The sequence below is a fragment of the Talpa europaea genome (assembly GCF_964194135.1).
Source record: "Talpa europaea genome assembly, chromosome: 7".
Taxonomy (NCBI): Eukaryota; Metazoa; Chordata; class Mammalia; order Eulipotyphla; family Talpidae; genus Talpa; species Talpa europaea.
Genome location: NC_140074.1, coordinates 28,690,521 through 28,703,991, shown reverse-complemented (window position 1 = coordinate 28,703,991; position 13,471 = coordinate 28,690,521).

Here is a 13,471-nt window from a genome sequence, read left to right as displayed (position 1 = left end):
GCATTCCCAAGCATACAGTGTCCCAAATTCAAGCTGATAGGCAGTGTGGTGATCTATGAGTAAAAACAGGTTTAGAGGCCATTCACCAAGGCTCTGCAATCAGCACTAACTATCATACACTTCAGAGTGAAATTCACATATTGATTTTAATTTATAAATCCCCGTCTAGTGGCTTGCCACGTAGCTTTATAGATTACTTCTGTACCTGTAAATCATCCTGCAGCTGGGATTGGTTGTACCACTCATAAAACTGATTCTTTGATTTAAATGTTAGAGGTGTGGAGGCAGATAGTTTCATTAATCTTTTATGTATTTTTTTCTTACTCATTTTTCTTCAGGATAGTATGAAGATAATTATGTAGTTTTAACCTTCCTTGATTTATAATTTAAGATATTTGGCTTATAGATAGTACAATGTAAGAGAGGTTAGCCCAGGGCAAATTTGTAAAAATAGGTATTTTTAGAAACCTCAGCTTCTTTGTTTGACTTCCTTCTTTCACCCCTCAAGACACATCTCCCATACCCTAAGGCACCTACTGCTTTGACTGTTTTCTTCTCTTAACACTTTTAAATCTACTTACATAACTATAAATTATATGCCACTACTACTAGTTTTTAAATGTTATCTCTACCTTCTCATTGTTTGACAAGGATCAGCCTCTTACGAAGAACTTTGAGGTCCAGAAGGTGCTACATGTAAGAGAGTTAATTTTTGGAGTATCTACCACAAAGTTTTAACAAAGCCTTTATTTTTCTCACTGACAGACCTATGGCAACCAGATTTTTTCTATCCAAGCTTGTACCTGGCTACAGTGAATTGGAAGAGTGAATTGGAATTTAAGACAGGTTTGTTCAATCAAATCCTCTGTACTAAAAAGTTTGATTTGGGGATAAGAATTTCTAATTGAAGTTTTAATAGTCATGCAAAACCTCAGAAATTTTACATTTTGCATTCAGCTGCTCATGGGTTAAGTATGAGAGAAATTAAGCCTGCAAAAGAATAAAGATTTTTAAGTGAGAATAAAAACCAGAGATGGGGGCCTCCCTGGTGGCGCAAGGGGTTAAGACACATCACTAGGAAGTTATCTGCAGCCACTGCAGCACAAGTCCAATCCCTGGCCAGGAAGGTGACCCATATGGCACAGGGGTAGACAGACCTCTCCTGTCTCGCCTGCTGCTCCCCTCAGCAGTGTATTCCGGTAGATCTGCCTGTTCTGCTCCTTACTTTGTCTTTGTTGAATCCTCTCACCTGCCTTGTATGCATAAATAAATCAATTGTTAAAAATGTTTTTTTTAAGAAAACAAAGTAACCTCCAGAGAGATTATTTACCAAGATCACATGGCCCTTTTGTGGCAAAACTAAGCCTTGAACACAATTTGCCAGTCTTCAGTTTGGGACTATGTTTACTATGGTACTGTTTCAGAGGTGAGTTTTGTCTTGTTTTATTTTATTTTTTATTATTTAGGTGACATTGCAGTTTAACATTATATGTTTCAGGTGTGCATCATTATAAATCAAAATGTGTATATACTATTACGTTTATTACAGAGAAAGTCCCATTCTATCCTTCACCATATAATTGCCCCCGTTTACCTAATTTTCCCATAGCACTTTCTCTCTTGCCTACTAGAACCACTAATTTGGTCTTTCTTTTTTATTTGGTTCATTGGTTTGTTGGTTTCTTTATACACCACATTATCAGTGAAATCATACAGCATTTGTCTTCTCTATCTGTTTTATTTCACTTAACATGATGTTACTGAATTCTGGTCTCAGTTTCCCCTAGCCAATAAAAGGAAACAGAGTTTGAGGAGAAGGAAAGTGGTTTAATTCACCTACAAACTGAGGAGGGCAGCAGGCTTGTGTCTGAAAGAGTGCAGGGGTATTTATATAATGGAGTTAAAAGAGAAGACTGGCAAGGGACAGCATGTCCTCTTGAGGCAGTCATCTAGAGATTTCTGGGGAGACTGGCAAGCGTTGACATCAGTATACCTTATTACCCCAGGGTGTTTAATGTCCATATTATCTCCTTAGGAATGTTCTTCCTTTTCCTTAGAATGTGAGAAGAAAAGGCTGTTAAACAAGGAAGGTAAGTATAAAAGATAGGGATGCTTATCCGGTGGGGCAGGAAGAAAGACATGCCCTTTCATCACTGTATTGATATCTTTGATATCTTATAGGTCCATCCATGTTGCAAATGGAAGGATTTCATATTTTTCTCTTGTGAAAATTACACCATTTTAATTGTTAAACAATTTTTTTTTTGTGTGGAACCCTCGCCGGCGGCTGGGGAACAAACCAGCGCTGCAGAGGCTGCGGGCAGCCTCGCAGCCCAGTGCTCAACCGCTGCGCCACCAGGGGAGGCCCACAAAATTGTTTTTTTTATCCTTGCAAACAAACTATTCTGATATATAATGAAATCTTCCACCATCTTCTCTTTTACAATAGATTTTTCAGTGTTCTATGAGGAAGTAAATTTATTTCACCCACAATCTATGAGCTCAGAGAAAACTACTTTTACTTCTTGTGCCAGGGGATAGCTATTGATCTAAGCTAATCAAAACATCACATTTCCAACAAGTAGAATTGGTTTATGGATGGATAGCTGGTACATTCAGTCAATGGAATGAAGGGCAACCATTATGACTTCTAAGAGACCCTCTCTTTTCCTTTGGAATTTGAAAATGCAAGCTTGTAGCCTCGGAAATTTCAACTCTAGTTACCAGAAGAGCTGGTTTACTTGACAATGAAGGCAACTGAAAGGATTATTAACTTACATAAAAGAAAAAATAATAGAGCTCAAAAGATATTAGCTGAACCCCAGTTTTTAACTATATTTAATGGCTATATAATCTATATCCTACAACTCAAAGACCCCTGATTTAAAGAACCCAAATACCACTGTGCCACTGTTGCCCTCTTCATCTAACTTATGTCATATTATTCATTGAAATAAAAGAAACAAATTTCTAACGGCAGGATCTTTAAGTTTGTTTTCTATATGTAATAATACACTGTTTAGTTTTTCATTAATTTATGTAACAAATTATTTATTATTTGTGTATTCCATCTTTTGAAATATATCATTCAGAAATGTATTGCATAGAGCAAAAGCAACATATGAGAGATCAGATCTTTGTCCCATATTTTTCTATGTACTAGCTATTTTAATACTAGGAAATCTCTCTCTCACCATCTTGGTTTCAAGAAACAGATACCAGTATCTTCCCAGAATTCCTACAGTTCTTATGAAGATAAAGTGATATATGTTCAAAGCTCTTTGGAAAAACTTACAGTAATTATATATATAATCTTAACTAAACTAAAATTCCTTAGATTTTCTGATCTAATTTATTTTCTTGTATAGTTGATACCTAGACTAAAATATCAAGGCTCATGGTATAATTTTTATTCCAATTTCTAGAATTAAGGTAGTGCTTCATTATGCTAGAGTAATGTCTTATTACAATATTAGTGAAAAGGCAATTGTTTGCAGTAGTATAGCAAATTACTCTTCCTATGACATGGACAATACAGCATATAGTCTTAGGTTATAAGGATTTTCTGATTATATAGCAGCTTTTAATTCTTGAAATAACTTGCATTTGAGGACAGTATGAATTTATTGAATGGGGAATTAAATATTCCACATTATAAAAATAAATTTTAGATATGACTCCATTGTTCGATTTTTTTCCAACTATATGACTTTTCATTTAACCTTCTTAATGACATTTTTTAATTCAACAGAGGTTTTTACTTATTTCACTTACAATAAGTAAATTTGCAACCTGTTTAAAATTTTTCCCTACTAATCACAGTGTCATGGAGATATTCTCCAGTATTTTTTTTTAATTTTTCTTATCTTATGTTTTGCATGTAAATATCTTGTCATTTATTTTTTTAGGTCATTGTGTAATATGTAATCAATATTATTATTTTTTTCCTTAAGAAGAGCCTGTTGATCCAGATCTACTTTTTAAAATACTTCCTTTACTACACTGTAAGTTTGCTATTATCACCAAGGTAGCTTCCAAGATGGTGCCCAGTGATCTTTACCTTCTGGTATTCATGCCCTTGTATAGTCCCCTTTCATATTATACCAAGTTTAATAACACTTAAAATCAGCAGAAAACACTAACATTGCTGATCTTTAGCTATTTGGAGCACTGTCATATTTGCCCTCTCTTACTTTCTGTCAAATCACCGGAAGAAACCCCTTCTTATGCAGACCGATGCAGAAGAGAGACTTGCATGGTAAGGAATGAAGCCTCTTACCAAAAGACTCTTACTAAGTGAGTTCAGAATCCAATATTGCTACTCCTCAGCTGACAGCTTGATTGTAACCTCATGATAGACCCTGATTATGTACCAAACTGCCAAGCTGCTACAGAACGTGTGACACATAGGAACTATGTGACACATTGTTGTTTTAAGCTGTTAAGTTTTGAGATAATTTGTTAACCAGAGTATTTGACAAACGCAATCACACAATTGCTCTATATGCTAGCTTTTTATGGTGGCGCCTCTGTTCCATTTTGTCTATTTTTCTCCATGCACACTAAATTATCATAGGTTTAAAATAAATCCTCCTATGTGATAATGAAGTATTCACATGCTGTTGATATTCTTTAAAACTGCCTCTAGTATTTTTGCTTTTTTTAAAAATTTTCATCTAAATTACTCAATCAATTTGTCAATTGCTGAACACACACACAAAAAAAACCCTACAGTGTTGTTTATTGTGATTTAATTGAATCTATAGATCAGTTTGGATTGAACTGACACCTTTACAAGATGATGAACGTCCCTTAATTTATTCAGCTATTGGACCTCCCTGGTGGCACAGCGGTTGAGTGCTGTGTTGCAAAGCTGCCTGCAGCCTCTGCAGCACCGGTTTGATCCCTGATCCCTAGCCGCTGGGCGAGGGTCCCACATGGTGCACAGACCTCTCCTGCCTCCTGCTGCTCCCCTAAGCAGTGTACTTCGTTGGTCTGCCTGTTCTGTTCCCTGCTCTGGCTTTGATGAATTCTCTCAGCCTCCCGCACGCTGACTGTATCCAGTGCTTGTATAAATAAATAAATAAATCTTTAAAAAAATTGTATTCAGGTATTTTAAAAATTCATACACTGTAGAATTCTTATACATATTTCATTTAATTTGAAGTTTTAATGATGTTGAAATAAAAGTCCACCAACTTTTTTTTTCTTATTTATTGATGCTATATGAAAATACATTATCTACTAACTTACTAATATCTGTTATTAATTATAATAATTTTTCTTGTCATTTTCTTTGCACAATGAGACAATTTCATTGCTTCCTTTCAAATTATTATTGATTTTATTATTTTTATTTCCTTATAGTACTGGTCAGGACCTTAGTTCTATGTGGAACAGAGGTGGTTATATTACACTTCAATTTATTCCCCTCTACCTCTATTATATTATCAATTTCAGAGGGAAATCTTGCAACTCATTAACATTTAGAAATTTTCATGTAGTTTTTTTCTTATTAGGAATTATTTATTAAAGATATTTATCTTTATTCTTTTGTAAAAGGTTTTAGTCATGATTGGATATTCAGTTTCATCCTATGCTTTTTCTGTATCTATTGAAATATCATGTAATTTTTATTCTCTTCTCTTTTTATAGATAGAGATAAACAATAATGTTTGATTTTTTACAATTTTATATTTTTTCAGATTTTCATATAAAAATCAAACAAATCACTTGTAAGAATTTTATAGAGAACAGCTTTATTCACATAATTTACATACTATAATTGCTAAGATTTTGCTATAATTGTTTGGACACATACATATCTATCCACTCATCTACCACTTACATTTTTATTGATTGTTCATCTAATTCTGGACTAAATGCCACTTGATTTAATATGTTTTCCTTTTTCATATTTCTGATAAGATTTACCATTATTTTCTTAGGTATTTGTGGCCATCTTTGGAAACTGATTTTTTTTTTTCTTTTTTTAATGTCTTCTTCAAGTTTTGGGAATCAAGATGTTTAACCTCATAAAATGAATAGTGAAGCGTTCCTCTTTCTCATAATGTCAGGGAAAATATATAAGGTTGGTGGTTATGGTGAAGGATAGATTTGGACTTTAAGCAGTGAATTTAGTGTATAACATATATATCTGAAGATCTTCAATAATGAACACTTGAAAATCATTAATATTATAAAGCAATGTTACTTCAATTAGAAAATGGCGGTATATGTTTTCATTTATTTATTTTTATTTAACAAACATTTATTTTTTAAAAAATGTATTGAGGTAACACTGATTTGCAACTTTGTATTTACTTGGAGGCTAAGATCACACCCTTCAGGTATATATTACCACATCACACCCATCACCAAGGCATTGAAAGTCCTCCACCATGGACTACAGTGCTGGCATATCTTTCCCAATTTGAGGGAAATACAGTAATAAAGTCAGCTGAGACTGGACTCTGCATTTAATATTTATTTTAATAAAGCTATGCTGAAAACAAATATTTTCAGTTTTTTTTTCTTTTTTGGTCCAAACACCAAATTTTTATCTTGCCACCATTATTAAAATTGCATTCTCATTAAAGAAGGTCTCTTGGTTGGGTGTTTCAGTAATTCTAATATAATATTCAAGTTGTTCTGCTCCAAGCAAAAATAGAAAAGAAAAAAAAAACATTAAAAAATATCAACAACAAAATCTACCCCATTTATATTTATCTATTTCCACTCCTGCTTCCTCCTTATTCTTTTCTTTTACCAGATTTAGTTTGGAAAAATATCTTCCCCATTCTTGGATTTGTACTTTTGCTTGCAAAAAAAATATTATTTTTTCTTTGAGAACCCTCTCTTCCCTTTACAAATGACTTGGATGGAATGGCAATCAAAATTAATCGTTATCTTCACCAAGGACAATCACATAGTACAATCAAGGCCAGACAGATATTTTTCCTTGAAATGTAAGTCTTGATTTTAGGTGACCAATGACTGCAAAAGATTAAAGTTCATTTTTTTCTGATGGCAGTACATTACAGAAACAACATCATTGCCCATACGGCCTTGATATTCTTTACTGTTTTGCCAAAGTTGATACTTTTACACAGTAACTAGAAAAGTAAAGGTGAAATAACTTTTTCCTTGATGATAACTAGTATATTAATAGCATTTAATTAAAAGCTGAATGTAACTGGATTTTTTTAAGAGAACAACCAAGAAGCTAAGAAGGGCCTCCCTGGTGGCTCGGGGGTTAAAGACAGAGTTATCAAGCTATCAGAAGCAACTGCAGCACACAAGTTCTATCCCCAGCCAGGGAGCTGACCCACATGGCACAGGAGTTGTCTCCTATCTTGCCTGCTATGCCCCTCAACAGTGTATTTCAGTGTCTCTGCCTATTCTGCACCCCACTGTCTCTGTTGAATCCTCACACCTGCACCTCATTCCTAGATCCTAGATCTTATATGCATAAATAAATACATCTTTAAAAAAAAGAAAAAAAAAGCTGAGAAGATTTTAATCCATGATATCTGAAGACTGAACAAAAGATTTAGGACACTACGATCAGAGTCTAAATCTGTTATCTACTGAAAAATTGTTCTCTTCTATATGTTTATCTAATACAAAAATTGAAAAGAGAAATTGATAAATATTTAAAATCTACATTCATTAAATTTGTCCAGGAAGCAAACATTAGGTTTCTGGATCCAAAACAGACTATTATTATTACTTAGAGCATTATTACCCACTGTAGTGGGTCCCCATACTCCATTCTCAATTTTAGTGTTACATAACAAGAGCCAGATAACTAGGCATAGTGTATACCACAGGAGAGGATTCCAAAATTATGAATCTGGAACTTATATAGAAACTACTATAAAGCTGTTCTTCTTCACTCCTGAGAGTGAGCAAGAAACTATATGCCTAAAGTAAATATAGTCTCAGTGAAGTTTCAAGTTTAGAACTCTTTGAATATAAAAGAATGACTTTTGCTGGTTGTGTTATGTAGTGGAATGTATGCCTATGCCTCCAAGGGAGGTTAAACCTCTTTATCTCTCAAGAGTGTATCCATTCAGTCATGTTTTAACATTCATATCTTGTCATTTACCATTAGTTCTGATTTTCCATGCTTAGAAAACTCTATGTAAAAACACACAAATATTTACTTACAGTTGCACAAAGAGTAATGGATACTTAGTCATAAAAAAGAGAATACATTGAGTTAGAGGATGATGAAAGAGAGAGTCAGCTATCTTAGAGTAATGATTCATCTCTTATTACATTTGTTAAACACATGTTCAAGATGATCATTTAGAAGAGGTGTCATAATGAGGATTCAGGCCTCCAGTAAGTCGACTGCATTATCAGCACATGGCAAGAAACACACATGATCTTAGCCAAAAGGCCGATAATATGACCATGGCAAGAAATAGATGGTATTCTATTCAAGTAGGGATATTGAAAAATCTTTAAATGTACAAACTCTTTACAAAATTATGGTTAATGTTAATGAAATCTAACAAGAGATGATGAAGCTTTCTGGGGCTAGGTGCGATGGGAAGCCTGGAGGTGAAGGGAGTGAATGATTGCCAGAACTTGGAGATCTTTGTCCTTGCGGGAGAGGGCCACACAGCAAAACAAAGTCCTTAGATTAAGAATACAGATGCAACAACTGCCCCCACCTTTCAGCATGGTAAAGAGAAAGCTGGGAAATAAATATCTTCACATCTCTCTGACAGCCCTCTCCCCCTCAACTTCTAATTTCTGCTTGTGCCTTCATGTATTAAATCAAATAGGAAGGAAGGCAAGAAAAACCCAGTTGACTCAGTCCAAAGAAGTCACCGTTCAGTGTCCAGATCCTTATGGTGATAAGACAGCTAGTGGGTAAGACAGCGAATATCTAGACCCAAGTACTGTAAGTATGAATTTTACTAAACCCTGAAAGTTTCTGATTCCGTGCAAGGAAAATCCTATTACATTCTTTCCAAAAGAGTTTCATAGTCTGAAAGAAGCATTTCAAGTCATGAATGAATAGCTACTGTATTAAAATGGATATTTATAAGTCACATATTGAATAAAAATTGATATAACTTGATAGTAAAGGTTAAATAACCTTACATTAATGGAGAAGCCTAAGCTGTACTTATTTTTGGCTTCTTTGACCCATTCATGCTATTCTGAAATCATCGGGATAGACCATCAGCCAGTTTGCTTTCAACTCTTTTCTTATCTCAGGCAGACACTTTAAGAGTCAGGGATCTGTGCCATCTGGGCCAGATGAAAGGAGACCCAGTGCTGGGTGCCAATAGCATACTGATGACACTACTTTATGAAACATCTCACTCTCCCTGTGAGGCTTCACTGAAAAGACTTCACAGACAGTACCATATGTCAGTGAGAACTGCAATATCTAGTCAAGAGTTTGGAGACACAAGTGTAAAAACTACTAGTTTCTTGGTTTTTTAGTTTCAAATAGCTACCCAGCCAGTGATAGTTATAGCTGCTATAAAAATGTTTTTTTTTCCCTGTCATTCTTTTTGTTTCATTTCAAATTTTGATTGACAGCCAATAGTAATGTAATCCAGATATTCAAAGCAATTTTATGCTGCCTTCTGTCATAAATTAAAATGTTCCATTTAACTAAACAAATCCTCAATGGCATAAATCAGCCCACACTAAGTAAATCACAGTTAGTGAAAACCAAATTGTAATTCCATAAAAGTGATTAAGTGCTGGCAAGATACAGTGAGATATATCATCTGCAGTGGAGAGCATGATTATTCAATATCTGTATGTTACATTTTAGACTGGCTAATTTCCTCCACATTAGGTATTTTCATTGAAAATATTTAAAGAGCAAATATATATCACATAAGATTTTATATTACAGCATACTTTAAAATATGGCTGATGGTTGGCTTCACAAATTTGAAAATCTATAATGGATAATATATTTACCCTAAGATGGAAATAACCTTCCTGTCAGTATAGTCAATCATTCCTAAATTACAAAAGTTATTCTCTCTTATAGGTTATGAACACGACTGAATTGCTTTCTGTTATTCCTTTTAGAAATTCAGTTTTTCCCATTTTAAACTTGCTAATTGAATGAAGCATGGTAATTTTGCAAAATATATATGGATATGGTAAACTTTATATAAAGGCTTTTAAGAAATATTGATGCAATTAGTATATAGATATAAAACACAATCATCAAATGATTATAAACTGCTTACTTGCGCAAAGCATGGAAGACATTTAACTGCTTAATTCTGATGAACTTTAACAAATAGACTCTTATAATAGCTGCCTAATTAATCTCCTTGCTTCCATGTTCAACATCAATATTCTATTATTTACAAAACAATGACAGCCACTTGATTTCATCCCTTGCAGTTGGAACAAGTTTCAGCATTTTGACTTCTTTTACTGTAAGTCACTATTTGGTTTTCTGTCCAACAAAGGAGCAAGCAAGGCACTCGCAATTTAGTAGCCAAAACAATATAATATAAACTATATATAAACAAAATATAAACTAAACTTAGAATCTCTGGGCCATACCCCTCCCCCATCAATAAGTTGGCTCAATCCACTAGAATGTTCTTTCTCTCCAGCATAACAGCTTTATGATACATTCCCAACATCTTCTTCAAGGTTTCTATAGATACAAAGTGGATAACAACTATAAAATTCCTTTGTTGTTTGGAGCACCTCATGACATTTCACATCCTAGTGTATAGTCATCCAGCTCTCATGGGTATTTATTTTTATGTGGTCTGTTAATATATTTTTTTATTTTAAATATTTATTTATTTATTTATTTATTTATTTATTTATTTATGCAAGCACTGGGTACAGTCAGAAGTGCGGGAGGGTGAGAAAATTCATCAGAGCCAGAGCGGGGAGCAAAACAGGCAGAAGGCCTGAAGTACACTGCTGAGGGGAGCAGAGGGCATGGCAGGAGAGGCCTGCGTGCCATGTGGGACCCTCGCCCAGCAGCCAGGGATCGAACCGGCACTACAGAGGCTGTGGGCAGCTTCACAACCCAGCGCTCAACCGCTGCGCCACCAGGGAGGCCCTGGTCTGTTAATATTTGAACCTAGATGTGAATATAGGAAAATAAGAAATGGTGACCATGTACAACTAATTAGGATCACCTAAATTGCAGTTAACTCATACTTGCTGATTATGTTTTTCAGACAAGGAGTGACAGGGCTGCTTCTGCTGCCAAGGGAGGCTTCCATCCATTGGACAATCAGTAGAGTGAGTAGAGTTTTGGAGAATATCTAGGAGAATAGATAGCGGGAGGAATTCTGTGAGGAGTGAATACAGAGCATGAGGGAACATAGTAAGTATGAACACCCCCACATATAGTTGGGTACACAATAATATAATAAAATAGCATTCCTTAGGTGGCGTGGATTGGTAGTAGTTACAGGAATGACAGATTCATGTGTGTCAAGTTTAGAATTTGGACAGAGAGCTATTAAGTATTTTTTTAAAGATTTATTTATTTATGCATACAAGAACTTGGGTACAGGCCAGTGGTGTGGGGGGTGAGAGGATTCACCAGAGATAGAGTGGGGAGCAGAACAGGCAGACTGACTGAAAACACTGCTGAGGGGAGCAGCGGGAGAAACAAGAGAGGTCTGCCGTGCCATGTTGGTAGCAACGTGGCCGGGGATTGAACTCGTGCTGCAGTGGCTACAGACAGCTTCATATCATAGGTGGTGTCTTAACCCCTTGCGCCACCAGGGAGGCCTTTAACTATTTTTTGAGCTGTGGAGAAACATGGAACAGGGACTATAGTACTGAATGGATGGATTTGTGGGAGACAAATTGTCCTGGATGTCAGTATTACATCAGTCCTGATTGTGATATTTCTGACGCTAATATTGAAAGACACATATTGAAAAAAAAAAAAGAAGAGGGCATATGTACTTGATTAAATGCAAAGGGAAGATGCCATTTGCCAGTGGAAAGCTTAACGTTTAATGGCATCTGAAAAAAACACTGAAATAAGCGTGAGGGCACCTTCTGTTTTGAACCCAGATTTACTTTCTTAGCCATCTGACATTGAACAGATAACTCAGAAACGAGTTACATAATAAAGCCAATAGAATAAATAAAAGATGCAAGTAGACTCAGCAGAAACCAAAATGAAATTTAGGATATGGGTATTTTACAAATAATCCACTTCTAGCAGTTTCATGTGTGTACAAACATTTATTTAAAAAGTAGAGGTAAGTTTTGTATTGGTTGGTCAAAACAGTGGTAAGGAAACCCAAATGTTCATTGACAGATATTAATCAAGAAAACATGGTATATGCACATAGTGGAATATCATAAATCTTAAAAAAGAGGAAGATTCTTTCACTTGTTACTACATGGATGAACTGAAGGATAAAGAATAAATACTGTATGGCTGCAGTCATATGAAATGTCTAAAGTAGCAAATCATAGAAACAAAAAGTAGAAAGATGGTTGTCAATGACTGGTGGAAGGGGAAGTGAGTATTAGTGTCTAATGGATATAGAGCTTTGTAAATGAGTAGCTTTAAAGAACTATTGCATAATAATGTGAATATATTTAACACTTGAAATAGTTAGGATGGTAATTTTAATGTTCTCTATTATCTGCCACACTTAAAAAAAACAGAGACTATTGTGTAGTATATGTACCCATGTTCAGCATGGCAGACTGACTGAATTCCGTTTTGCAGCAAGGTACCATCCCTAGAAGCTTTATGAGTTATTTTATAGCTAAAAGATATTTGAAGTTTTGGAATTTTTTTTTTTTTTTCCCAAAACCATTAGAAACATGGAACACGCACAGAATGGGCACATTTGAGGATGGGAGCAGGATCCTCAAAGAGGATACACTGCTCCTAGTGGTGAATTGCTTCTCTCAAACTGAAGCATGAAGCCGGAGAAAAAGAAAACGAAAAAGACCTTGAGATGTTCCTTAGGACTTTCTAAGAAAGACTCTGAGAGAGTCTTATGACTTATGATGAAGAGCTTAGACTTTGGACCCAGACTGATTGCATGTGAATCTTGGCTTTGCCATGTGTGACTCTGAGTTAAGTTTCTTTACTTCTATGTTCTCATCCATGAAACATAGGCGATCATAGTAACGATGCCATATGTGTGACATGTTTAAACTGTTGTTTGGAGCCTATGTAAGTAACAGCTATTGTTACTTTCACTTATAATTTGAATCAAATCCAGTTAATGTGGGTAATAGTAAGATAAAAAGTCTATGTTTAAGGGACTTGGACTAATTGAAAAGATATTTAACAATCAAGCCTAAAACAGATAAATGACATAACAGCAGAGTAAGCATAATGAAAGTATATGTGAAGGGACTGCCTTTTATAGATTGATGTTTCTTACCAAAAAAGTAGCTTTTCATCCAGGAAGAGGAGGATGGATAGGGATTTCCAGAAGTACCAGTTGCTGAAAGTGATAAT